Genomic DNA, 26,685 nt, shown 5'->3' on the forward strand with positions numbered 1-26,685 from the left:
AAATTCTAATTATGTTCGTATTAAATTAAATACGCAGACGATAATTTATAAAAATAGTTTTATTCGCATATTAAACCTAAGGTAGGTAATTAGGTATACCTAAGGTTCACAACAAAATGAATAAGAATAAGAATAAGAATAAGAAATTTATTTGCTAGAATACTTATAACTAAGGTACAGATGTTCGTGTAAGAAGACAAGTAAAAGTATTCAGTCATCGTCATGACGACATGCAAATGTTTCTTAAAACTAAGTATTAAATTTATTAATTATACAAAATATATAACTAATATTAAAAAATTACAAATACGTGATACGACTACATTACAAATACGTAATGACGCAATACGACTTTGTAGTATTTATGTGTTTAGTTATAATTATGTACATAAAAATATCGTATAATAGTGTGAATTACATATTTTATAACTAATAAAATATAACTATCTAATATTACGTGCGCAATATCACTTCCGGAGGTCAACTTTATGTACTTACCTACAACACTCATGAGTGATCATTAAAATGACATGTGGGTATATTTCCGAGCTACTGGATGCGTTTTATTCACATCCATACTAATATTATAAATGGGAAAGTGTGTGTGTCTGTTTGTTTGTCCGTCTTTCACGGCAAAACGGATCAACGAATTGACCTGATTTTTTAAATTGATGTTAAAGGCTTATTACAGAGTCGAGGACTATTTGACAGACAAACATGCATGGCCCGAACCAGAAACTACAAAAAACGAATAGCAATTAAAATAATTGTATTATGTATAGAGGACACAGTTCAGATAAGAAAGCACATCAAATATTTTATGTTGTGTAAATTACATATTTAATGACATTGAGATTCATATTATCTTTTTCTTCTGTGACAATTTGATATGTTTTCTCTGAAGAATAACGACGTATTATTAAGCAATAATATAATTTATTGAAATTAATTTCCATAGAGTACCTAGTCTGTTCATATTCTTTAATGAATACTTTTGCATGTTAAATTGCAAAACTGTTATATAAACTGTTGTACACAATAAAGTGATTACTACTACTACTACTACTAAATTGTATCTTGTTATTTAATGCATGTTAATTATAAGATTGTTTGTTGAAGTTGCCCGCCGAGTTTCTTGCCGGTCCCATAGTGGATACCCCCCTCCCAACTGAGGGGGGAATGAAATCTTCTCGAGGCTGAGGCGTAGGGTTAGAGCCGGCGTAGCTTTATTTGTAGCTTTATTTGACGTTCATATGCGCATTGTAATATGCCTACTAGAAAAATAAATATTTCATTTTTGTTTTCATTTTCATTTTAAACGGAGATAGTTGAAGGCATGGAGAGTGACAAGTAGCCTTTTTAACTCCGTAAGCTCTTAAGTATTTTACGAGAATCCTGTTCGAATTCAGCCACCGCCACTCGCATGGTAATTTTTGATGTACTAATTCCAAGGATTATTTAATATAGGATTTACAATCTTCACACTGCACTTCGCACCTCGATTTTTTTAGCGCCACCTATTAAATACTATCATAACTACACTGATGATGCCTACAAATTTATATTTTTCAAAATGTGTATCGACGTGAAATCATGATATTAAAATAAAGAAATATCTCATTTGTTCTAATAAAAAACAAAAACACGCAAAAATATTTGGGGAAAATATGATTTTGGCCACTTCCAGGATGGGAACAGCGCCATATAGTTTGAAGCCTAAAAGGCCCATATATTTCAGGGGTATACGCTTTTTTGTATGGGCTTTGTCAGTAGACTAAGTAGTTATAATAACATCTTATTTATTTTTTTAATCGTATGGCTAGGTAATTATTTTTTATTTAAAATCCGGTATTTAAACGTATAAGCATATCAAAACAATTGCTTAGTTCTCTAAGTTGTGATCGTCACGTCCCCCGTGATTCACACCTCCCGCGGTATCGCACCTACCGCAGATATTTTTAGACCTCACAATTTTTTCACACGCAACAATTTAGAATTTATACCACGTAAATTTCCCGCCCAAAAGGGAAACCCATTGTCATTCCGGGCGTATCGGCCGTTTCCTCGCAAACACGTGTTTGCCTTATATTTACTTTTATTTATTTATATATAGTATGTATATATACCTATATTTATTTCAGTCACGCAATTCGGTTCGTCGAGTTTTGAATTTTCGTAAAGTCACGCTTGCGGCGGTGTCTCAATTACGCACGAAATACGAGACAATGGCATGAAACAACAGATTTTTATCATTTAATTTAAAGTATACCTGCTTAGACGAAGACAAATTACAAAAATATTCACCAACGCCGAACGTCTAAATATTTTAATTCATGTCTAATAAAACATGTTTTATGGTGACACTCTAATGTAATTACTTAATGTCATTAGACTTGTGTTAAGACAAAAACGAAGTGGTAAATTTTTTTTGGTAATTTTGATCTGATGATATTCATGCAGGTAGCCTACAACATCACACTCGACGCAGGTAATATTGTATCTAAGTATAGAAAAGTTAATTGAACTATACAATTCATATTACATGGCCACTTTAGTAAAGATTCACTTTTCGTGCTCTCGCATTTAACAGTTTTAGTCTACATAGGTTTAGTCAATGCAAACCAGATAAATAGTCCGCAATTCTGTGTTGACTCTCATGGCAATTGGATTTCATAACGTTTGCTATCTGAGACTTTGGTTTAATAACACTAGATATATCAACAAATTTCCCAGTAACTCAGAAATTAATGACACAATGAGACTACTAATTAAATACGGAATATTACGTCTGCCATTAAAATTGCACGAGGCTCCGAGAATGCTGCCTCATAATCACCTTATCAGGCATCGATTTAAACTTTAAATCGATGTTATCAGGAATAACTCTCCTCAGAAAGCTCAGAATATTTACCAACAAGATACGAGTATATTAGCTATATCTAACCTTCGCGATTCACTCAAATAAATACCGTATATAATGACATACAGTTTTCCCTGTATCTACTCGGATAAAACGAATATACTGGTCCGCATTAAGATATAAAACCCCGATAAAAAAGGCTTGCTATTTCAAAATAATTAAAAATAAAATAAAATCGAAAGGTATGCCATCAGATATTTTCCAGACATGTTCCAAAGTGACCTTTAAATTGAGATCTTTGAATGACATTGTAAATATTGTCGCTTCACAACCAAAGCTAACTAAACAACAAAAGTACCAAATACAGTAAAGCTCCTATCTCGCCATCCGATTAGTTCTCAGATACGACGTTGCATAAATTAGTGACAGGTGTGTTAGTGGGTTTTCGCTGTCGCATTAATGAATGTATACAATTATTCATTAATGGATTTCTTATGTGACCGACAAAAATAGATGTTAAAGGATTTAATTACTGTCGGCTTTTCAAAGATTTCTTTAGTTTTTAATTGCACGTTTTTATTATAGGGTTAATTAACCTGTACACCGACTGTTAGTGTAGATTTATTGCTGTAATAAATCTAAATAAAAACTTCAATTATAAGTTCTTAAGCAGATATGAAGTAAAAAGTTAAAACATGTGTGTACTCGTAGCTAAATAATATTTCATGTTATTCTGCAAGTTCGTTGTAATATTAAGTAATCAAGAAAAGTTTCTCGTCATATCAGTCTCCCATTCCGATTGCAATCGCGATAGCGATCCGGGAGCGTTACGTAATGCGTCGATATTTGTCACCCCTGCGTCTAGGGTGGCATTGTGTCCGGCTCCCGTTCAGATGGGGACACGGTAGCTTCACTAGCTAGTTCAAGTTTTGAACACTAGATGGTGTTTTTATTAACAATACTTTCATAACTGTATAAATATATTTCCTTGGCTTTTTGACGGTAAGTGTACTATAATATTTATTATGGATTTACGAGTATACAATGTACAATAAAAAACCATATTGTAAAAAGGTGCTTTATTATGGAAACCCATAGTTTTGACAGTTATTTATCTAGTAATATTAGTCTAACGCAGATACATAAATCAACCCCTAGCGAATTTAAAATCATTACTTAGTTTTGATGGCATATTAACTTATTGTGACTTCACAAAAGTATCATACTGTCACTTTATAATTATATTTTACACTTTTTAAGGTAGTATTGAGCACCTTTTTAAATAAAAAATTCCAAACTGTACTAAAAACATCCAAAAAACGTAGCTTTAAATTACGCAAACCATTATTATCTTCATTAACAATATATATTTGCTACACCAATTACCTTTTATCATCTAAGTAGGCGTACGCAAGAAATTCACGCAAATGTACGTAGATAAGCCAATAAGATATATAATAAGTTCTCCCAACTTAAAGCACCTTCTAGAACAAAGATAATGGATATAGAGGATCATTTTCGAAGTAAAATTTGTAAATACCTCGTCCATGGAATCAGGTGGTTCTTTGCGGTAATCCTTACTTATCAAAATTAGGAAGATTACTTTGCTATTCCGCTAATTAATAACGCGTTGAAGCGCTAGTACTCACTTGCGTATTAAATGTATCAAACCACCACCAAAAATACAAAACCTGACACATGTTTCGCCTCTCTACGAGGCGTGCTCAGGAGAGGAGAAAGGAGAGTGGTATCATTAATTGCATGTAACAATACGCAAGTAAGTATAACGGGAGACCACTGATTGACCAGCACGTTAACCCTAAAGTAACCTTCTTGATTTCGATTAAAATTTGTAGTCAAATTACATTTGCTGCCATCTCTTGACAGACTGTTAATACATTTAGAACTTCAGTTTGGACAACATGGTCCATTACCTAATATGTATTAAAAGAGTTGGTCGGCCAATGTTACGATATAAAGATTGCACTAAACGTGACATGCACGCCTTCAACATCCCGGCTCACACGTGGGAAGAGCTTGCCGAGGACAGGGACAAATGGCGCAAACTGGTGTTCGACGGACGTAAAATCCACGACAATGCTTGGTTTGCGACACTCGCAACTCGCAAGTAAGCGCGCCAAGCGTCATCAGCGCGATACGTGTTCGCCAAGTGCACACTTCACCTGCCCGAGTTGTGGTCGTGTTTGTCGCTCCCGTATTGGCTTACATAGCCATGAAAAACGCTGTCGCCCCACTTGACACTGCTTGTATAGTCTGTTATAGACTTTGAGGCCAATGATGATTAAAAGAGTTTTAAAAAAAGCGCCATCTTACCGAGCACTAGGCGTCGTAACGAGCAACATACCTACATTTTTCTTTATTGTTGCTAAGGTACGTTTTATTCTTATACTTACTTTATATATCTTTTACGGAGTTATAGTGTCTTTGCTTTTATGAACTTAGCCTAGACTTTCACAACTATGAATATTTTAGGGATAATGCGGCGTTTTCGGTCCGACCTGACCTTTCGTCCTGATACTGCTTCAAACAACTTTGAAAGTGAACTGCTTATTTATTTATTGGGCCTTAGAATATTACTGAAATGTCTGAAACCCTAAATTAGATCGTTGGCATATCTACGTGATGGAAGTTGGGAGATGTAACATTTGAATTTTTCGCGTTTTAAACTTATTTTAAAATTTATTTTTCTCAAACATGCAATTAAATATTGTCTTTACGTTCCTTAAAATGGGCTGGGAAGTATCGCTTTTTGGGCGCAACAGCTCGAGAGGACTGTTAAGGGATTTCATATTATTTTTTAGGCCTAGGCCTGCAAAGTAACTTTTTTTTATAAAATATTGTCCTTTAGAGCATTTTTTTTTATTTCATTGTATGTTTGAGAAAAGCACTATACATGCCTCGGCGTGAAAACGGATTCCCGGCTCGTAATCCGGCCTCGCTCGCACGCTCGCTCGGCCGTATATACCCACTTGGCCGGAAATTTAAAGATGTAATGTACTATTATTTTAAATACTTTGGGATATAGAGAAGATGAAAGCGACTTTGTTTTATACGTATTAGTGATGGTGATGGAATTTAGCTATAAAAAGAATTGACTAAAATATATTCTTGATTGTTACAGGAATTTGGATTTGAAGTCTACAAGGATGTCCTAATGTAGTACTAAGCAGTAAGCTTTATAAGCCTATTCAAATTAAAAAAATGTTCCGATATTTATATGCACCTACCTGTAGATATGTGTAGCACATGTGAGCGGCATATTTACCTAATTATTATTAACACTATATAATCAATTTCAACATAAAAATATCTACAAGTAAGTCTTGATCTCACGAGTCCAAGGATGTAGGTAATTAAATGTTGAAGAATTAAGAGCACTTGTTGGGCAGATTTTCACGTAATAGTCTGCAAACTTTAGAAGAAAGACAAAGTACGTTAGCCATAAAACAAAACTGTTTTCAATAAATACCGTCAACCAAGAAAAAATCGATACCGCAAACATAACGGGTTACCTCGTTGCCTTGAAAAGTCCCAAATATTACTCAGGTACTATTGTTACAATGATTTTATTACGCAGGTACCATTGTCGCAACGATTACAAAACGGACCGGTAATTGCGGATATTACACAAATAACCGTTGCGTAGACCATTGGTATATTGGTACAGTCCACTACATTTTTAATGAGTAAAAATTTGAACAATTATTTTTGGAAACTTTTCAATTTAAATACCTAATCATTTATTTCAGGCATGACCTTTATTTGATTACCTCACAGTTTGTATTTATTGTGGTTATGCTCTTGAAACATGTAATTTAATTCTTTCTGTCCCCTCCTCTACTTCAAAATTCTATAATCATTCTTTTACTTTTCAAGCTGTGCGACTTTGGAATTCCCTACCTCATGACATAAGACGTGCTCAGTCTCCTAACTTTTTCAAGAGACTACTTAAACTCCATTTTTTATCTCTTCCGTAATATTTTTGTCTGACTACTCCTTCTAAATAACCTGGTACTGTTATATGTGTATTTATTTATATATATTTTATTTATATATTTATGCATTTAGTTATTTATCTTTATATATGTATGTTAATTTTTTTTTTGCCTATATTGTGCGATAAGTTTATTTCTTCGAATTTGCTGACACCTACTGACATTATGTAAATTTATCAATTTCCGCTACCTTAAGGTTGTCTGGAAGAAATCGCTCTTTAGCGATAAGACCGCCTGTTGTTTACCTTTGTTCGTGTTTCTTCCTTGTTTTGTATTGTTGTATTTTATCAAGGTGTGCAATAAAGAGTATTGTATTGTATTGTAACATGTAATAAAAGACATAGCCAACATAGTGTCCCACAGCTGGGCAAAGACTTCCTCCATCGATCTTCATCCGTGTTGCTCTTGAGTAATCTCCGACCAGTTGGTGAGATATAGGTACCTACGTTCCGCTATAGCGCGAGACATGCGTCTTGCGGCACCCAAATCATGGCAATTTTTCCCACCTCTGTGTATGCAATGCATGCGACAGATATGGCCAACCTAGTCCCGTTTAAGCGTATGCATTGCAAGTTATACTCTAAAATAGTCTAATTTTAAACACTTGGTAATGATAAGGTTCGGGATGAAATACCAGAAAAAGCAAATACCTGCCTGCTTCTAATAATTTCTCATTGTCCTAAGCCAGAAAGATATGTAAATAGTTTCAGAGAATTGTTAAAATAATTCTTTAAAATGTGCCTTTGCTTTTCTTCGAATATTGCACACCGCCAAATTTATAAACCTTTATAAAACTTTATTAAATAAAAGCTTCATAACGCAAATTCAAAGAAAGCTCTTCTTATTTAAAGTCACACACAGGTCGAACGCGATTAATTAACATTATTTTTACCTTTTTCCCAACGTTTCGGCCAGGTTACACTGTGTGTGACTTTAAATATGTGTACAAAGCGCGAGAACTTAAAGTGTTATAAAGCTCTTCTTCCTAGTTCCTCTAATAATTTAAGAATAACTAGCCAATTATCGCGCCAACTGTACCTTTCACCTGGGACCCAAACGCTTCCCGGTCTCTGAAAGGGTTGTAATTACAGTTTGACATGACAATGACGCCTTTGTAGGTGTCTTAATGACGGCTCGACATTTCACCGGACCAATCGAGACTCTAACACGGTTGAAAAAGGTCACTTTTCACTGAGGCTGTATTTGTGAGAGTCTGAAAGCATTAGATGGCACCTAAGTTAATTGCTGGTCAAAACAAGGCTGTAGTTGGATGGTGAGATATTGATACTTGTCTGACTTTTTATAGTCTTGGTATTTCCGTAACGCATCGTAGATTTTATTCTGTTAAACGAATTCTTTCAAACATTTTTAGTGAGATATGAAATTTTTAGGTACATACAGTTAATAGCACCTAACTAATATGAATGCTTTGCTTAATTGTCGTCACAAAACTGACAGCGAGTTAATTTTTCTAAACAACTTACGCTAAGTTTGGGTCCCAAATTCTGAAAATGCCCCATAAAACTATTAGTATTCTGTGTTTTTTTTATCATAAACAGCGGAAAAGGTGCGTGAGTTAGGAGTGTCTAAGTATATTGTTTATTTCTGTAATAAATAATAAAAACGTTATATGGGTGATCTGATTATTCAATAATTAAAAGTTTTTGACTAGCTTAAAATTTGGCAATTATTAAGCTTTTTTATAAATCTCTTTGTTTAGTTTAATTCAAGGATTCTACTTAGATGATAAAAACCGTTGAGCCATCAAATGTACTATCAGTTGCAAAAGTGCATGGAGAAATTATTGATAAATGAATTAATTTATTCATAAATTCGCCATGAATTTTTGCAGCTGATAGAACTACCATCCATCGACATACGTACCTACTAAAATAAAACACCCAACGCACACAAACCTTGCTCCGACTCCAAATAAACTTTGAAACATACCTATTACAAGTATTACAACAGATCTGTACTAACTTGCCTACATTGTGTATCAATAATGTACAACGTGCGGTTTAACTACACTCAATGGCTCACAATGCATGAAAATTGCACAAGACCAAAACCATAAAACCATCAGCTATTGCACAACCCTTTGAGGTGCTATAAATTTACCTGTCAACCCTACCTTCCAACCCACTTCAAACTAATTTACACTCTATCGTACAGAGATACAACTTGAATTACTGAGAAATCAAGGATAGGGTTGTGAAAGGATGTAAAATATAACTGTGAAAGTAATTAGCGGACAAAAGAGGCAATAATCGTGTGGATTTGAGGTAGAAAGTCTATCAGTTCACCTTAAGTTGCAAACACGTAGATACGTTTTAGAATCAGTGATGCTTGTGTGAATAGTGTTTAGAGTTGTCAAGCCATTTCAGCAGTGAATTCTTATAAGTTATCAGTGAATTACGAAAATATACATGTACAAGTACATAAAAAGTTCGTACCTAGGTATTGACCAGTCAACTAAACGGGAATGCAAAATTTTGCATCCCGAACGGTTTGTATAAATTTCTACAACAACAGTCAAAGGACACGAGTACCTATTATTATTATTTTTCTTTATTTAAAAAACCTTCGATTAAAACCTTGTTATTAAAATATTTTTGGTTCTTATTCTTGCTAACAAGATAGCTCGTTTCTAGATCTTGCTCACTTTCCTACTTTTGAAACTAAGTAAATAGAAAAGCATTTGAATAGGTGCATTGGGGTAATTTCGAAAGTAGTCTAATTTCGAAAGTCACATATCACTATTATTTCCATCATATCAAGATTCCTCTTTGAAAATTACCCGATCATTTTTTTTTGCTTCGAAATTACCCCAATCCCAATACACCCTAAAGCATTTTTTTTACGTAAAGACTTAAAAATAAAAATAACGTCCCCCAAAACTGTACGCACTATTTTGTTTTACCGTGGGATCCAATAAACGGTGGCCTAGTTTAAGAGCAACGTTCCATTTATTTAACATAATTATAGGGCTTTGATCAAGGCATTGACACTCTTCAATAAAAAAAAACACGTTCTACATACGATCTTCGTAGATAGCCTCGAAAAATCTCCACTACAATCCGGACATCTCTCTCAGCATTCACATGAAACCGCGTGGCGTTTAGATATCGATAAAATCGTCTCTGAGGTTCCACCGCTTTAGTGTCCATAAAACAGTTTACGGTCTCACGTACACGCATTAAGCTCTACACAACAAGAATAAATCATTATTAATACCCTGTAAACAATCTTTTTGTTCAGTGAATAAGTTGCGGACGTTTATGAGTTTAGATTGTCTTTTGAGGAGTTTATTGTCAAAAAATATAGCGATTTATCAAACGCTAAATAATGTTTACACTGTTAGAGTAATTTGCATTTTTTGCGACTTACATTGTTACTGTAAAAATGTTTAAAATTCCACTTCCATCTCATGAATTATCACAGCATATTCGTGAATATTACTTACAGGCTGGCTGCTTAAAATAAATATTACCATTTGTCTCGTTCAGGGCCTAAAAACTATCTCCATATCTATCGAATTTGATCTACTTAAAACAAACATAGTTTCTTACATTTTTACAAGTTTTACAATGTTAGTAATATGTATACTGGTACATAGAGATATAGTATAAATGGAGGTTACACCATAATAAAGTCTGCATATAGCGCCTTACACACTTAAACTGGTTAAAAATAATAAGTACATAAAATGTCAAGATTTATGTCGAAAGTTAATAGTAATCTAGGTTGTAATAACTCTTGTTATTACTCCATAGCAGAACCAATAACCATAATTACAGCATACGCTCATAAACCATTAAAAACGCCTTCGCATTTAATCGATCCTTATAACTCGGCCTTAGAATTTAGGAATAATTCCCTCCCTGCTGCGATAATAGAAACAGTTTTTAAAACTTGAATTGGACTTTAAAGCCCACGCAGCCTGCAGAGCCTACAGAATTTTTCTCGTTACTAGTTTTCCCATTCCGCGAGGGTCGGCGGCGAAATACAATTTAAAGTTGGCGACCGACCGGTTAAAAAGCAAAAGTTCCCTTTGAAGTTTGCTCGAGCCGCGGGCGAGCCCTTCATTTTTACTTATTTTACAGCCCGGCCCTTTACGAGCGACGGCCATGATGCGGCCCTATCTACACTTCGCAATATTTACTTTTTGATCTCTCTTTTGTTTTGTATTAGATTTTCATCATATTGTTTCAAAGAGGAATGTGCACTATTGTCTATTGTTGAATTCTATAGCGTTATAAAACTGAACTAGCATTCTACTTAAGCCCATTCAAATTAAGAAACTTTGATCAGTATGACAACACACGCAAAGTAACGAAGTCCAACCAAATTAACCTAAATTTCGACAACCAAATACCGGCAATTAGCGATCCAAGTCTAATCAACATTCAGAACAATACCTCGAATGTTTTCTCCTATATCTTGCGGCGGAATGGGAAAAGTTGTAAGTTTCCCGGCACGCCGGGCTGTATGTTAATCAGTTCAGCGGAATGCGCACTTTAAATCAACAATTAGCAGACATTATCCAGTCTGAAACCTGCGAAATGTGATAGAGCCAACTTTCTCGGAGCTGTTCCGTTGGGGTGAGGATTTGGTTCCATTGTCCTTGTCCGATAGTACCTACCTGAGTAAAAATAAATAAATAATTAATTATTTTTTAAATATTGCTTTACTCTAAACTTAATTATGTACATAAAAGTAGACATGTGTAAGTAATGCGAGTAATATCACAAATGTGATATCACTTGAACACGTAATATGGCATTACGTATCACTCCGAGAAATCCACCATCACCTCTAGCATTACATATCACCCGAACGCAAATGTCGGAAACTACTAAAACAGTGCGCGTAATGTTTACTGCCCCATGTGAAAACTGTAATGGTGTAACGTAACAACTGAGATGTTTGAAAGCATCACTTATTACACTTATTACTTTCTTATTTCTTATCTCGCTCTTGCGCTCACGCGCGCCGCACTAAGCGCTCGGTCGCTCTCGTTCTAACCATCAAAATATCATACGATGCTTTCGGCTATTTCCGGAAGAGTTCGGAACACGCCACTCAGCCGAACGCGGTCGCGTTTACGTAGTTGCAAATTTCGCTTGCGAATATGATTTTATAAGTCCAAAAGATTTAAAACTGTAATGCGTCCTCATAGAGCTTATTTTATTATTATCATTTCTTATAATCATTTTGTGGATGCGGGTAAACAGAGTAATTTTGTCTGTGAAATTGGGCGCGCCGAAAACAAAACATTATTTATTATTATTGTTGTTAAATGTTTAGTTGACTTTCGCGGCTAATAATGTATCTAGATGTACATTACGTACATGTGTGGTAGTGGTATCGTATGATCCAGTAAGTATAAGTATTAAGTAACCATCTGCAAATGTTATAAAATATACATAATTCACGTAGCGGTGACAAAAAGCAACATGTAATGGAACTACGCGCTGATATGAGATGCGTAGCCTTGTTGATATCTGTGATGACTGTGATGGTGCCATCTCGCGCGCTGTTCAAGGTCGGGTAACGTTTCGAGTGATGTGTGATGTAACATCACAGTGAGATGTTACTTTCTCGGAAAAGTGATGTGATATGGCATTACATTTTGAAGCACTGTTTCGCGCATGTCTACATAAAAGATCAAAAATGATGAATAGGACTTCACATGAACACAACACAAAGCAAATTGGTTTTCAGTTTTCACGTATAAAATTTCTATAGCAGTACGGGTTGGTTGGTTCTATCACTTCTATCTCGAAAAAATGGTCACTTCTTTTTTTATTTGTTGGGAAATATTATTTAAAAATCACAAAGCGACAAAGGCTAGATACTTTTCATTTACTATTTCCAACATGCCCGATGGCGGCTAGATACTTTTCATTTACTGTTTCCAACAACAAAACCGATTTTAATGGAAAGGAGCGCCTGATTTTTAATCTTATTCACATATTATTATAACACCGCAATTGAAAGGAAATTACCTACTTGATAACGAAACATATATCATATCTTTTATCACTAGATAAGACTTGATAAGTCGACTAACCCTACACCGTTGAAAAGTGGAAACGCGCAGCAGCCGCAGACGCGATAAGCTTCGGGCGAACTTTCAATTACGCCAAGTAATTAAGTGTCAGTGATAGACGTCGGCAAACTTCACTCCCATCACTTCGCATTCAACTCCTAACCTCTTCAACCTCGCATCGCAACCAACTTCATACCAACTAAAAACAAACCCTACTTATGCGAAATAAGATTCAAAAGTCAAAACCCTGGACGAAAAGAGATAAGAGATAGAAAAATTATATTATCTTTATCGTTTATGGGATCGGCTTAATTTTTCTACGCCCTCTGCTGACTCAGACTTGTAGAATTTCATTTGAGACGACTTCAGTATTTCGCTTGGAATTGGATTCGACAAAACGTGGACGTTTTTAATTTAAATTGAAATTGAAGTAGGAACGTGCAGATACTGAAAAAATCGTCGACTGTTGATATTTTTTCTTATGCACGTGAGTCTTTCAACATCTTTTTCTACTCGTCGACTTTAATCTGTCAATTAGGACACCACAAACTAAACTATAAGTGCCGAATTTTCAGTGTCGTATTCAGTTTTCAGAGTTAATTTTAGTTAACTGTAATAATTTAAAGCAATACAACCTCATACAAGTTCAAGCTATAGGTATACCTGGCAAATATTTCTGCACCTGAAACATATTTGTTTTTATATATAAAATCATAAGTATCGCGTTATCGACCAATCAGATACAGTTATTAAAAACAATTGGTTACCAGGAAATTCGATGTGAACAACGGGAAATTCAGGTGAACAACGCTATTAACATTAATTTCAACTTGAATGATGATATTGTTCGTTATCTACTATACTACATTATTCAATCTGTGAATACCTGTAATTGGCTTTGTGTTATTATTTAAATTAGCATAATGTTATTTATAGCTGTTGGTGTTCCGAAAATAAATAAATAAATACATAACCGTCATATAAAACCGTCATAGGTAAATTTACCTACCTAATTTAATTTTATTGGCAGTCTAGATTTACTTATAGCAAGTAGCCAGAAACAATCAATAAGGATATGACAGCTTAGGCGACTCATCGCGGACTACGTAATATTACGGATCTGACATCAGCTACGATCAATTTTGTGCTGACTCATCAGTTATGATAGATAATCACTGTAGATATATTACCGCATCCTAGGGATTCCTATTTCATCATAAGGCTCTCCGACCCTCCGGCCGGAAAGCGTCAAATTTCAGGCCGCTGCGCTAAACGAAGTTACTGCTCCGTCTAACAGAAAAATAGTATAACACACCTTGGCCAGTAAATAAGAAAGTCTCAGATCACATGTTTGTTGACATCGACCCAGCCTCGACCGACAATCACATGTGAGCTAACATAGCCTACTTTACAGGCCGAGGTAGGTATGTAATCTGCTATTACCATAGCTGGGCACCGTTAATCAAATAGTTAACTTCATTAATCGCTAATCCGTTACTAAAAAAGTTAACTTCGTTAATCGTTAAAGCGATACATTTCGACAAATTTAACGTAAGTTAAAGTTAATCGTTAATCCGTTAACACGTGAAAAAAAATGAACTTTTCTTTAAATATTTAGTTGCATCAGTATCCACTATAACGTATTATATTTCTGTAAAAGGCCGAAGTACAGCTAGCCTATTGAACTCTAGGCTGCACGTGGAAGGCAGTGATCGCCTGAGCTACTGCCAAGAGCTGTGTCAGGAGAGATGCTGGCGGTGACGTGACTGTTGTGGCACTTTGGGCGGTAGAAGCTAGGGAAGCGAATGTGGTCGTAAATAGGGCTCGAATTTGCTGCCCTATCACTACAACTGTCGCCATGGTAAAGCTTAGGATTCACCGAATCAAAGTTAGTAAAAGCAAATCGTGAAGAATACTTTTTTAGGTAATATTTCGGACTTTTAGCAATCGACATCGGTAAAACCTAGGATTTACCGGCAAATCATAGGATTTGCCGTACTTCGGGCTTTTATAGTAGCGTTCAGAACGTGTTTTTCGCAGGGCAGATGGCGCCTGTGCCTTACTAGATTAACGATTAACGGACTCGGAGAAATTTAACGGAAGTTAACGAGTCCGTTAACATTTTTTCAAGTTAACTTAAAAGTTAATCCGTTAATCGAAATGTTAACTTCGTTAATTAACGATTAACGGATTAACGAGTTAATGCCCAGCTATGGCTATTACCTACTACATATTATGTCGCTCCTGCTTGCACTTAAATACATAGGTACGAGTAAAATACCCTGTTCCAATATACGTCAGCTATTTTTTTTAATACTATGAGACTGTACAGGGTGAAAGAAAAAGGACCGTTCAGACTTTGCATAGTGACTTTTGAGGTCACAATGAACAACTTTTATTATGGGATCAATGCTGAAATCGCGAAAAAAATTGGCAGTTCTATAGAAATGAGCGGCAGCTTGACAGTTGGAATGTATGGAACAGCCAATTTCTTTTTTTGCGATTTCAGCTTTGGTCCCATAATCAAAGCTGATTTTAATTATGATCTCAAAAGTCACTATGCAAAATTTTAACGGTCCTTTTTATTTCACCGTGTTTAATATTTTATTTTTTATTTTTTAAAGCAAGTTTCTTAGCAAAGAAATGAAAACCTGTTCCTATGTCGACCGTACAAATTTATTCCTAAACACCAGACTACAAATAAATTTCACTTCAAATGCCACAGCAGGCACGAACTCTTTTGGTAAATAAGAAACTATTTTCAACGTCAAAAATATTGTTAAAGATAAAATAAAACACGGACATCGATTAATGTCACCTGTAGGAAGCGAAGTTCGCCTAAATGAAGCAATATTTTCTCACCAATATATTGCTTGATTACGTGTGTAAAGCACATGAAATGCACGCATGAGGCTAAACTACCTACTGGCGACAGAGCTTCTTGGGTAGAGCCTTTTTACTTCACATAAAACGCCGAAAGAAAATGAGAAGTTTCCGAGTCGATTGGAAACACAGTTTCGTGTCCACACATGGGGTTATATGTGTTATTTTCTTCGATATGAAAGAAACAGATATAACACAAATAAACTTATTCTGTATTATGCCGAAAAGTCTGCAAGCGATACTATATACATATTTGTAAATAAAAAAATATAAATATTTAAAAACGAAAATATTTATGCCATAGAACGAGGTGAATTACGACCGACAGTTAGTTGATATTCTAAAGACCGATGTGTTGATCAATAAAAACGTTTACTACCGGCTTAATTACCCTTTATAAATAAAGTGAATACTCACTTATTGAATGACTAATAAATTTGAGAGATTTTATTGGTGTTTGCTAAATAATCAAGTGCTAATTAATGGTTGCTAAATAGAGTAGTTAAAGTTATAGGATTTTATAGGCTGGATGCTATAAACTCCTATAACCTATCTTATTAAAATATAAATTGTATATTTCTTTCCAGAATTTTTAATTCATCATAATTATCTCAGTTTAAAACATTTGGGAAATTCTATATGACTAATGGCTCGACGTGTTACAGACGCATCAAAACCGCATACACCAGCGTTTCGCTTCAAATGAAAATGCTGTTCCGTCTGCCCCCCAGTGCCGTAGGGCGAAGCAGGGCAGAGTTTAATTAAAAGAAACGACAATTATACACACACTCGTTACGTAAAATGACAATGACGTTTTGACAGACGCCATTGGTAATTATGACAAATGACAAGTAGCAGCAGCTTACGTGTGTGATTACGTAAATAGGTTAAAGTGCACTGTCTTTTGTCATGAATTTATTGACACCCGTTAGTACTTCAAAATACACAGCTTTAGGGAAATATTACCTTTTATTCTGCATAGTGTAACGTATAAAAATATTTTACAATTACGTAGACCGCATCATCTCTTACCATCAGGTGTGATCGTAGTCAAACGTCTCCCTATTGAAACTAAAAAAAATAATTTAAGAAACTTAAAAAAGTCGTTGTTCTTCAAGTATTCTTCTTTATTTTTAAAATGATACAGAGCTAAAATCTTATTTGGGATCCGGTTCAAAATACTTTTCTAAAATCATTCAAAATTCTTAGTGTATCCATGGCATGCGACGAACAAAGTTTAGATTTACCTAATGTACCAATAAATGTCTGTATCTACAGGGTAAGTTCCCCTAATTCGGCCTCCAAGTTGCAAACTGAGCGCCATATTGGGCCGACAGCTTTAAATTATGCTCACGTTATGCTCAGATTTTCGTTAATATTGCTACGATATGAATATAGTTTGGGAATAAATTGTTAATTTATTGTTTTTGATTGTGGAACTAGTTTAGGAGACGGTCACGGTCTATCTCATTTTTGGCTAAGTATCTAAGGAACTTTTAGTATTTTTGTAAAATCAGACTGTTTAAGACAAAATGCTTACAAAAAACTGCTAATCTTTAACAGTTACAAAATTAATAATATAATTACTAAATCATCAGGACTGATGGACACGGTTTTATAAATTTAAATTTAGATTTTTTCTAAAGGGGGGTAACACTACAGCTGTAGTCATAATTTTAGCGCAGAAAAAATATGCTACTGGCTTACCTATGTAGGTACAAAAGGTTTTCCTTGTCTTGCACTATTTTCACACAATTTTGCTCGCACCTCAAATCACTACTTCATTCACAGTCAAACTGAACTAAAAATACACCGCCATATTTTAACAAAAACGGTAGCCTTCACACATTTTTGGGTCAGACCCGCGACAATAATATTGCAATAAAAAATATTTTTACTGTCTTGAGTATTCTATGGCAATGTAAAATTTATGGGGCAATAAGGAAGTGTCGATCGGGAATATTTTGACGAAAGGGTTGAATGGCATATTGTATTTTTGTTGCTTTTTAATGTCTCGCCTGTGAGTTAATGTTTGCGTCATTGTATGGGGCCATTGTTTCTTCTGGCGTTTTATTGTTGTTTTTATAGATTTTGGAGTGTTTTTGTGTAAACGTAGATTGAAATGCGTGTTTTGTGGAATCCAACGAGTCTTTCTTTTGTATGATAGAAACGCATGTAAATTTATAATAGGTTAAGCTATTAGTTGAATTTCTCTACGTAGATGTGATGACCTGTACCTGTCTCTTCCTTCCATGAATTTGTGACGTTTTCGAATACGTACCTCTGAAAATGTATGTAATTTTGGTCCTAAGAAGTAAGTAGCTAATACACTCACCTGTCGCCGTTTACCATACGATCAAAGTCTATAGACGACTTTCCTCCTATTCAAATCAGCTTCTTTTTAAAAACTCGAAACGATTTTGAACGACTTGCTAATATGCAATTAATTTGAAATCGAATTGAGCGACGTCATGGTCAACACATTTACTTTATATATTTCTATCTGATTGATAAAATATAAATTGAAGTTAGAAATAACTTCTGTCCCTGTTTTTCTTATTCTGATGCTTTATTTCGTGCATGGTATAAAATATTCTATTTTAAGTACAGTCAAGTTGTCTATTCTAAAACATCAAAAATCTTCATGGTAGATTCTCTGTTTAGACCATAGAATACTCACTTAACTATCTACTCAGAAGTTGATTAAGTCACCTCTGACTGCAGATCAATTTATGCAGCATACTGTCTACTCATAGCGATTGTATAATTTCCTGCCCGAGTAAGATATGAGACATTGTTGCACATCGCGAAGATATAAACAAGTCTAGTCTGGGGTCGGACCCTGTATCCGGCAAAATTGTTGATGTTATGAACGACTAAGAGCGTTCTGCACTACGTTGGATCCGAAACTGACAGACAATATGGTCCGTCATAGCCATAGAACTAGTTAGTTAGTTTTATTGGGCATTAGCCGCAAGCCGACAACCACTAACAACCATATTTTGTGTGAAATCGACGAGGTAGGATTACTCTAGCCCCCCAGCTCCTCTACGAGACCTAGCAGTGTCTTCAGGTTCCTAAATAGCTCTTTCAGTGTGTTCGGCGTACCTACCTATTATTTCTATGGTAATTTACGCACTCCGTCATCCGATTTCTGTCCGTCATTCTTCGGATCTAAACCATAGAGATAATTCTACGGCTCTTACGAACCATATTTTTACGGATTCGGATCGGACTTAGTGCGAGACCGCTCTAAGGAGAGAAACTTTGATCTTTATGAATCGATACGGAATAGACTCACCGTTGTCAAAGAGCTTTTTCTGAAAGACACTTGGCACGAGCCGAATTCTCATCAGGACCATTGTATTATGATGGATCCGTTTAAATACTTTTATTACAATTATTGCCCTATGTATAAAATTAAATAGGTAATCCAATATCAATCAATCAATCAATCAAATTTTTATTTGCAGATAAAAACGCATGCAAACATAGTTGTATCAAACATTACATCACAGGTAATGTCAAAATAATAATTAAAATAGAAATAGATTACAATTAGAATAAAAGAAAAGAAATATATAGAAAGGGAATACGATTAAGAATAAAATAATAATAATAATTTAAAAGTGAATAGAATAATTGCATATTAAGACACTAAGAATGTCAAGATAGAAGAGATACAAAGATAGATGACCGGAGTGTATAATTATATGTCCATTTGAAATTAAAATTAACCCTAAAGGTGAAAAGCAAGACGAAGCCAAACTAACGAGTTTATAACTCGAACTTCGCTACTGGTGTTAAAGCCACGAAACAGATGCCCACACCTACAGACTAATCCTACAAGTACAGATACGATCATCACTATCATCATATATATCTCAGCGGCGAATATGTTCAAAAATATGACAAAATGCACTTTAATTCCTTCACGATAGAGGATTTGCTCAGATGTTTATGAACACGTTCGCTGTGTCTATACATCTGGGACTGACTGTATGCATATGTGTTGCTGCGACAGACCCACGTTCATTTGCTGCACCGACGTATAATATAACTACAATAACTACATACCGTTTTATCATTTTAAACCACTCAGGCAACTTTGGTTTTTATTTGTGAGGGGATAAAGTTGAATTAGACAATGCTTGCTAGTTGATTGTTGACGCATTATGCGTTGCTGTTCGTAGTGTAAGAATTATGTTCAGTAAAGTAACTTACCGTTACCTAAGTTGCTTTTATAATTTAACATTTTAGAAAATAAGGTTTTCAGTATAACTCTTATTTTTAGACTCTTCATTGAATTCTTTTTCAAAATAGATACTTAATTAGGTATGTCATTTATTAAACATTATGTGAAGGATGAGTGCATCTCTTTTTTACGCAACTATTCCTCGTTTTCAATTTTATTATCATGGTCCTCTGCCGTCACACTTTTATATTCATCATTTTGTAATCAAACTGGATGAATAGTTCAAGAGGTAAATTACCTCTCTGAAGATATTACTCGTGCCGATTTGCCGTTGCCATTAATAAATAACCAGTTTCTCCAGATTATTGTCACTTATCAGCAAATCTTAATGTGTTGTAAGGTGGATAAGATAGAAAATATGTTGATATTCATTTTCCTGTCCTAAAATTGGTGAAGGGTCATTCGTTGACTGTAAAAATTGTAGTCTAGATGTATTTAACGTGCCGTCTTTATACTTAGGTTGTGAATTTCAACATATGATGCAGCCTAAGATTATTAAGCGATACGCGACTACTATGTATATTATTAAAAATAAAATATCATTGGTAATGGGCTGAGGATCGCGCTGCACTGTTTGGTTACATTATTCCTAGGCGTAACATATGATATATGATAAATAATAAGGCAATCTCGTTGTGGTACGAAATGAGAAAGAAAAAAAACAGAATTATATGAACGAAAAAGGCTTAGAGTTAAAATACGGACTAGATGTGCACTGTACCCATGCAGTGCAGTGCGATCCATCAGCCCATTACCACTGATTGTCGACGCACCGAGCATTGATTAAGGAAGGCCGCAGACATTGTACTCGACCAATAAATAAATCTCTTTATTGACTTGCCTTATTTTTATTTTAGGTCAACTTCGTTCGGGAGAATTATTACGCTCGCCAAAAACGTTCAAGAATTCAAAGATTTAAAATATCAGTCAATTTCCAAGATGAAAGAAATTTAATCTCGAAACACGATAAAATAATAGTAAACTCATCTAATCAAACCATGTATTAGCAATAAAATATCTGTTGATCATAAAACAACATTGTACGTGGTCTTTTGCTGTTTAATTCAAACAATTCATATTTCACTTTATAATATCGATTGATATGTTTAGCTCATTCTTCATCGTTCTTGCTTATCTTTGAGTTTTGTTTAAGCGGAATAGAATTTAAAATCGTTTGATGGTTAGACACGTTGCTAGTACATTGGGTAGGTATAGTACTTTGTGTTTAAGCTTGGCGCCACGCCATTCGGATACCACTTTTATTCATTTTACTCACAACGTAATCGTTTGAACGTGGTATATTTTATTCAAAAGATCGCCCGGTATTCTCACGGGTAAAATGCGATATTTTATCGCGTTGGCGATAACGTGATTTACGTGATACGTAGCGAAATACAAAGATGGCGTTGACCTGCGTAGATCTTAAAACTAGATTATAAATTATAAGACAAAAATGATCCAAGAATAGAAAAGTTGTAAGTTTGCTGTTCATTAAATCATGTTGTTAATTAGCAAGTTGCCAGCGTAGATAACAAATTGAAGCAAAATTCTAACATTAATTTTCCTCAAATTATTCAACTTGTAATATTAAGTTAGGAAACTTAAAATGGGTAGGTAATTTAAAAAAACCTACTGAAGTTGAACAAATTAACGTGTACATGTTAATTTCAAAAGTTTTTATAGATAAGTACCTAGTCGAAGTTTTCTTTGAAAATCATAGCCATTAGAGGGTCAGGGTACGTGGTACTGTAATTAAATATTGTTCAGGTTGTCTAATAAATACAGACCTGCGAACACTGTGTACCTACATACAATAAAATTGTATATTTGGCACAAAATACAAATTCCTTTGTCTTATCCATGCATTATACAAATCATTCCTTTCGTTATTTACGATTCGCAGTCCTATTGAAAATCAAAACATTTCCCTGGTACATGTCCGCGCCGCGTTTTCCTAGCATTACTATTCAACAATTCCAAAGCTCACACTTACACACATTTATACATACAAAACGCAGCTTATCCAGCGGAAGCCCCCGTCAGCTCGGGAGATCCACCTCTTATTGTAATGCAAATGCCTCCGCTGTCTGCCTCCAAATTACCCCTTCGGTCAAGCGGGAGTCGCCGATGACCAGACATTAGAACCCACCCTTTTAAAACAAATTCGACCCCGCCATTACTGCTCCCCCTTTTAAACACGCACACAAGTTACACCTTTATACTTAGTTTCGCAAAAGGTACAATCGCTTGGAGAGCAGGCCGGTATCATTTACGGGCATATTTCATACAGATATACTGTTATGAGAGTTGCTAATGTGGTAAAGTATTATCTATGGAGTGTAGAGATGGCGCAGCAATTGTGCGGACAATAATTAAGGGCGGTGTCTCGGCTTTACGAGACGGGATAATGTCTTGCGATTTTGTAAATGGCCGTTCTCGGACCGACCAGCTTATGGGAATTATCTTGATGGACTTTTTGTCAGCTAGAATTTAATTTTCTCTTATTATATTCCCTTTGTTATTAAAATGCGCGTATTAACTGGTTTCTTTGTGCTGGTTTCTTGACCCGGCGTAGATTAATTCAGCCTCAGCTTACAGTCTCATCGGTTACGGTCGGCATTGAGTGTTCGTTTATTATCTGGTCTGAACTAGTTATTTTGTATGAAAACACTGAATGTCTATGCAGTTGTGTGATGCATTGTGGTCGTGTTATTACGATTCAAAGATACCGGTTGTTATGAAAGCTTTGCATTTAAAATTAAGCGATCTTTCTCTCACAAGTCGATATGTAAATTGATTTTAGTTGTGACTTGAGGCTAAAGGTATCTACTTTACGACAATAATATTAACTCATTTACGTACCTACCTACGCTATAGTTACAATTTTGAAGTAGCAATAGACGAGGATAATGTAATAAAGTTAATGAGGTCAGTTGGCGTCATGCACAGTTATTCCTTCCTTCAACTGTTTAACACTACTGATAGGTATGGTATACCTATGTAAAAGAATGCAAACCGTACCACGGAAAACAATGAATATCTGGAGACCTTCTTGTCTCTATTTGGAATAAACTAAACGAAAGTATATGTATTTAGAAGAGTATTACCTAAGTTCAGCGATCAGGTGGAGTCTTGCAGCGAAATGCAACTCGGCGTAAAGTTATTAAAAGTTCCCGGTCCCCGCACAGTGGGGAACTTATAAAACAAAGATAAAACAGAAACGTGTTCCCAACGAGGTGTTTAGTCCAGACACTCCCCTGGGCGAGCAGCTTCCTCGCAATTTCACAAAATGCGATACGAACATACCTACAACTAACTTTAGCACAAAAGGTACGTTCACCAAACAACCAGCCTTACATAACCCCCTCTCCCCCCACGTACGAACCCAATCGCTAGTAAACAGAGGAAACGGAACCCCTACTTAAGGCCCCAGTACACTGGCCGGTCTCTGTAGACGGAAATAACTAGACAGAACTAAACTAAATTAGAATATTCCATGGAGACCGTTTAGTTACCACTAATGTGTTTCGTGAACAATTAACTAGCGCTGGCTTAACTGAGTTTATGAACTTCACGTAAATAAAAGGCTAGACACAGACTTAGACAGGTAAATAAATATGTAAAAAATCTGCATGTCACTAAAAATAGTTCTAATCCGTTTGGATTATATAGAATATCCACAAACAAAAAGTTAATTTATTTAAAAAATAATGAATGAGATGAGGTATCTAAGGTTATTCTCACAAAAATTATATTCATTAATTCAAAATGAAACAACGCTAAAAGTGATTTAAAATGAACAAGTATCGACTGTTTATAGGTAGACAGACACACTTGAAGGTAATCGATTATAATAGACTGCTATATATCAAGAAATGAAGATGAGAAAAACCCATTCTAAAAAGGCCTTGCAGCCGTCATTTCCAAGCAAGGTCCCCCGCGCTGCCCGTTCTTCTCAATAAATGTTTAAAATTTATACACGGTCTATGGATTCTCAGGGCTCAAACAATATTGGCTCAAACTTTGTTCTATAGAAAAACCTGCGGGCGGTATTATGTAAGCAGGCTATATCGATTCATTTTATTGGATACTGGCCGCAATTATGACAATAATTCAGATCATAAAAGCTATACCGATGTTCATATACGTTAGAATCGAATAACTTAATTCCGAGTCAATTCTGCGTGAATGAAAGCGTTTTGGGTCGATATCTATATTTTTTTATATTTATTGGAAACAGGTAAAGGTGTGGGAAGAACATCGAAACGATCGTGCACGGTTGATCGGGCGCAGATAAATTGTACGGAACAGTCGGATAACCCGTCGATTTCATCTCCCCAGCCTTACATAGATGGAGGAACGTGCTATGTACTTCCTACTATACTGGTGTGAGGTTGTAACCTTATACAGTACTAGGCTAGTGCGAGTAGGTACAACGTGTAGGTACATGTACCGAACCAGTTCTCAAGCCACGGCTCCTATAAGTTCAACATTCAATGCTCGCAGCTTACCTACTTTATTGGATAGGAGAATATGTTTGTGATTTAATTTGCAATCGCGCCGTCTCATGGAGATTTTAATGCGCATTAATACCTTTCGCGGATAAAGCGATCGTATTCAAATAAGCACTTTATTTTATTTCCCTTCAAATATCAACAGATAAAATGCTGTCACAGAAACTTCAAGTGAAAGGCGTGATTGGGGATATTTTGTAGTCAAACGTTTAAATGGTTGTTAAGTTAATATAATTGGTTAATTAGGTAAGAGAGTAAGGCCGTCGCGATGCCTCCACACGTACCCAAAAGCGCCATTAACTCAGTAGGAAGCCAGAAAGGGCTGGATTTGCGGCCGCTCGGGGTCATTAACTGACAATCTCCTTAAATCACTTGCAGATCCTCCCGGTGGACTGGCTTATTACGGAGGGTAAAATGTTTCCGAGGTATTAAGAAATTTTACCTCCTTTGTGTGTGGATCTGTAAATACAATAAACTAATATTAGGTATAGTAAATGGGAAAGTGTGTATCTGTTTGTTTGTCCATCTTTCATGGCAAAACAGACGATGAATTGACGTCATTTTTTAGTGGACATACCTAGTTGAAAGGATGGATAGTGACATAGGCTACTTTTTATTTCCACTTCCCTAAAATGCGGGGGTGGATGTTTCGATTGAGATGGAGTTTTACGCAATTTTCGAATTTAACGCGAACGAAGCCGCGGGCAAAACATAGTACTTACATAAAAATATTAACAACGACCAGTTAAAAGAATATGTCACACCAAAATAAGATATGTATAAACATACAATTTGTAGGTATGTTTCAAGCTGCGTAAACAGCAAGCCAACAATTTACTGCGACGACTTAAGCCGAGTTAAGAATCATAAAGTCTATGTTTTAGGTATCCCGTCTACGCCGTTCCAAAAGGTGAATAAGTTTAATAACCAGTAATTATAGGTACACGTTCCTAGTACTTATTTATAATTTTGTAATACTCATCGACATTAGTTCCTGTTATGCATACTACATCATTGTATTCATTATGATACTTCAATTTTATAACCATCTGTCATGAAACCTGAACTAGGTATTTTTCACAACCATTAAACGTTTTTAGTAACTAGTTGAAAAAGTTGCACTAACCTGACACATGCCTTAGCCCTCTTATTTCGTGATGGAAGAGCTTTAAACATCCTTGTGCCTAACACATGAAACTTTGTATTTAACAAAGCGCGTTCCTAGCTAAGTATCATGTGAACTACATTTACAAGTTGGCTTACGATAATTCTAAGCACTTCTTTCTTTTCCTCTGCTGTAATATTTTATGACTGTGAATTTTATCTCGTTGCTTCAGTGCTGCAAATAAATGGTTAACAAATTAGGTTTGCGAGCGGTTTTCTACTTTTCATGCGGAGTGGAACCTTATTTTGCACCAGTCACGGGCGTACTTAGGTTTTGTGGTGTTATTTTGTGGTTGGTAATTATGGACGCATATTGTAGAATATTACAGGCAAACATGGGGTTAGCATGGAGCAGTGTTGTGAGCCCGCAGTTTTACGACTAAATGCTAGATGTGAGTTTTTGCTATAGGAATCGGAATGCTAGTTTTTTTAGAGTAGAAGTACCTATATACGATGGTGTTGCTTCTCATAAGCATTGTATTAGGCAACTAATTTACAAAATTGCATAGGTTGCCTTATTAGGTAATAGAACTTTAAATTGTTCAACATTCAGGAAGATATTAATGTGACATAGGCGCGTAGTTAATCTTTTGGTTATGTTATAGTTATTTGTTATACAAGGGGGCAAAGTTGTATTTTAACGCCGAGTGTGAAATTGAAAAACGAGCAACTGAAAGGATTCTATAGTTGAACCACGAGCGAAGCGAGTAGTTCGAGAATAGAATCCTGAACTTAGCGAGTTTTTCAATACACGAGAAGTAAAATACATTTGCACCCGTGTGTAACACAAAACTTTTCCCCTCACTATAGCGAGGAAACTACAACGCAAAAAATGCGTATATCACTGCTTCCAGTAGTTCCACAGGTGGTAAATCATCTTCATTACTAGATTCACCTACTTTTATAAATTTTAAAGCAGTTAATTTGACTATATTCAA

This window comes from Leguminivora glycinivorella, chromosome 2 (genome assembly GCF_023078275.1).
Source record: "Leguminivora glycinivorella isolate SPB_JAAS2020 chromosome 2, LegGlyc_1.1, whole genome shotgun sequence".
NCBI classification, from domain to species: domain Eukaryota; kingdom Metazoa; phylum Arthropoda; class Insecta; order Lepidoptera; family Tortricidae; genus Leguminivora; species Leguminivora glycinivorella.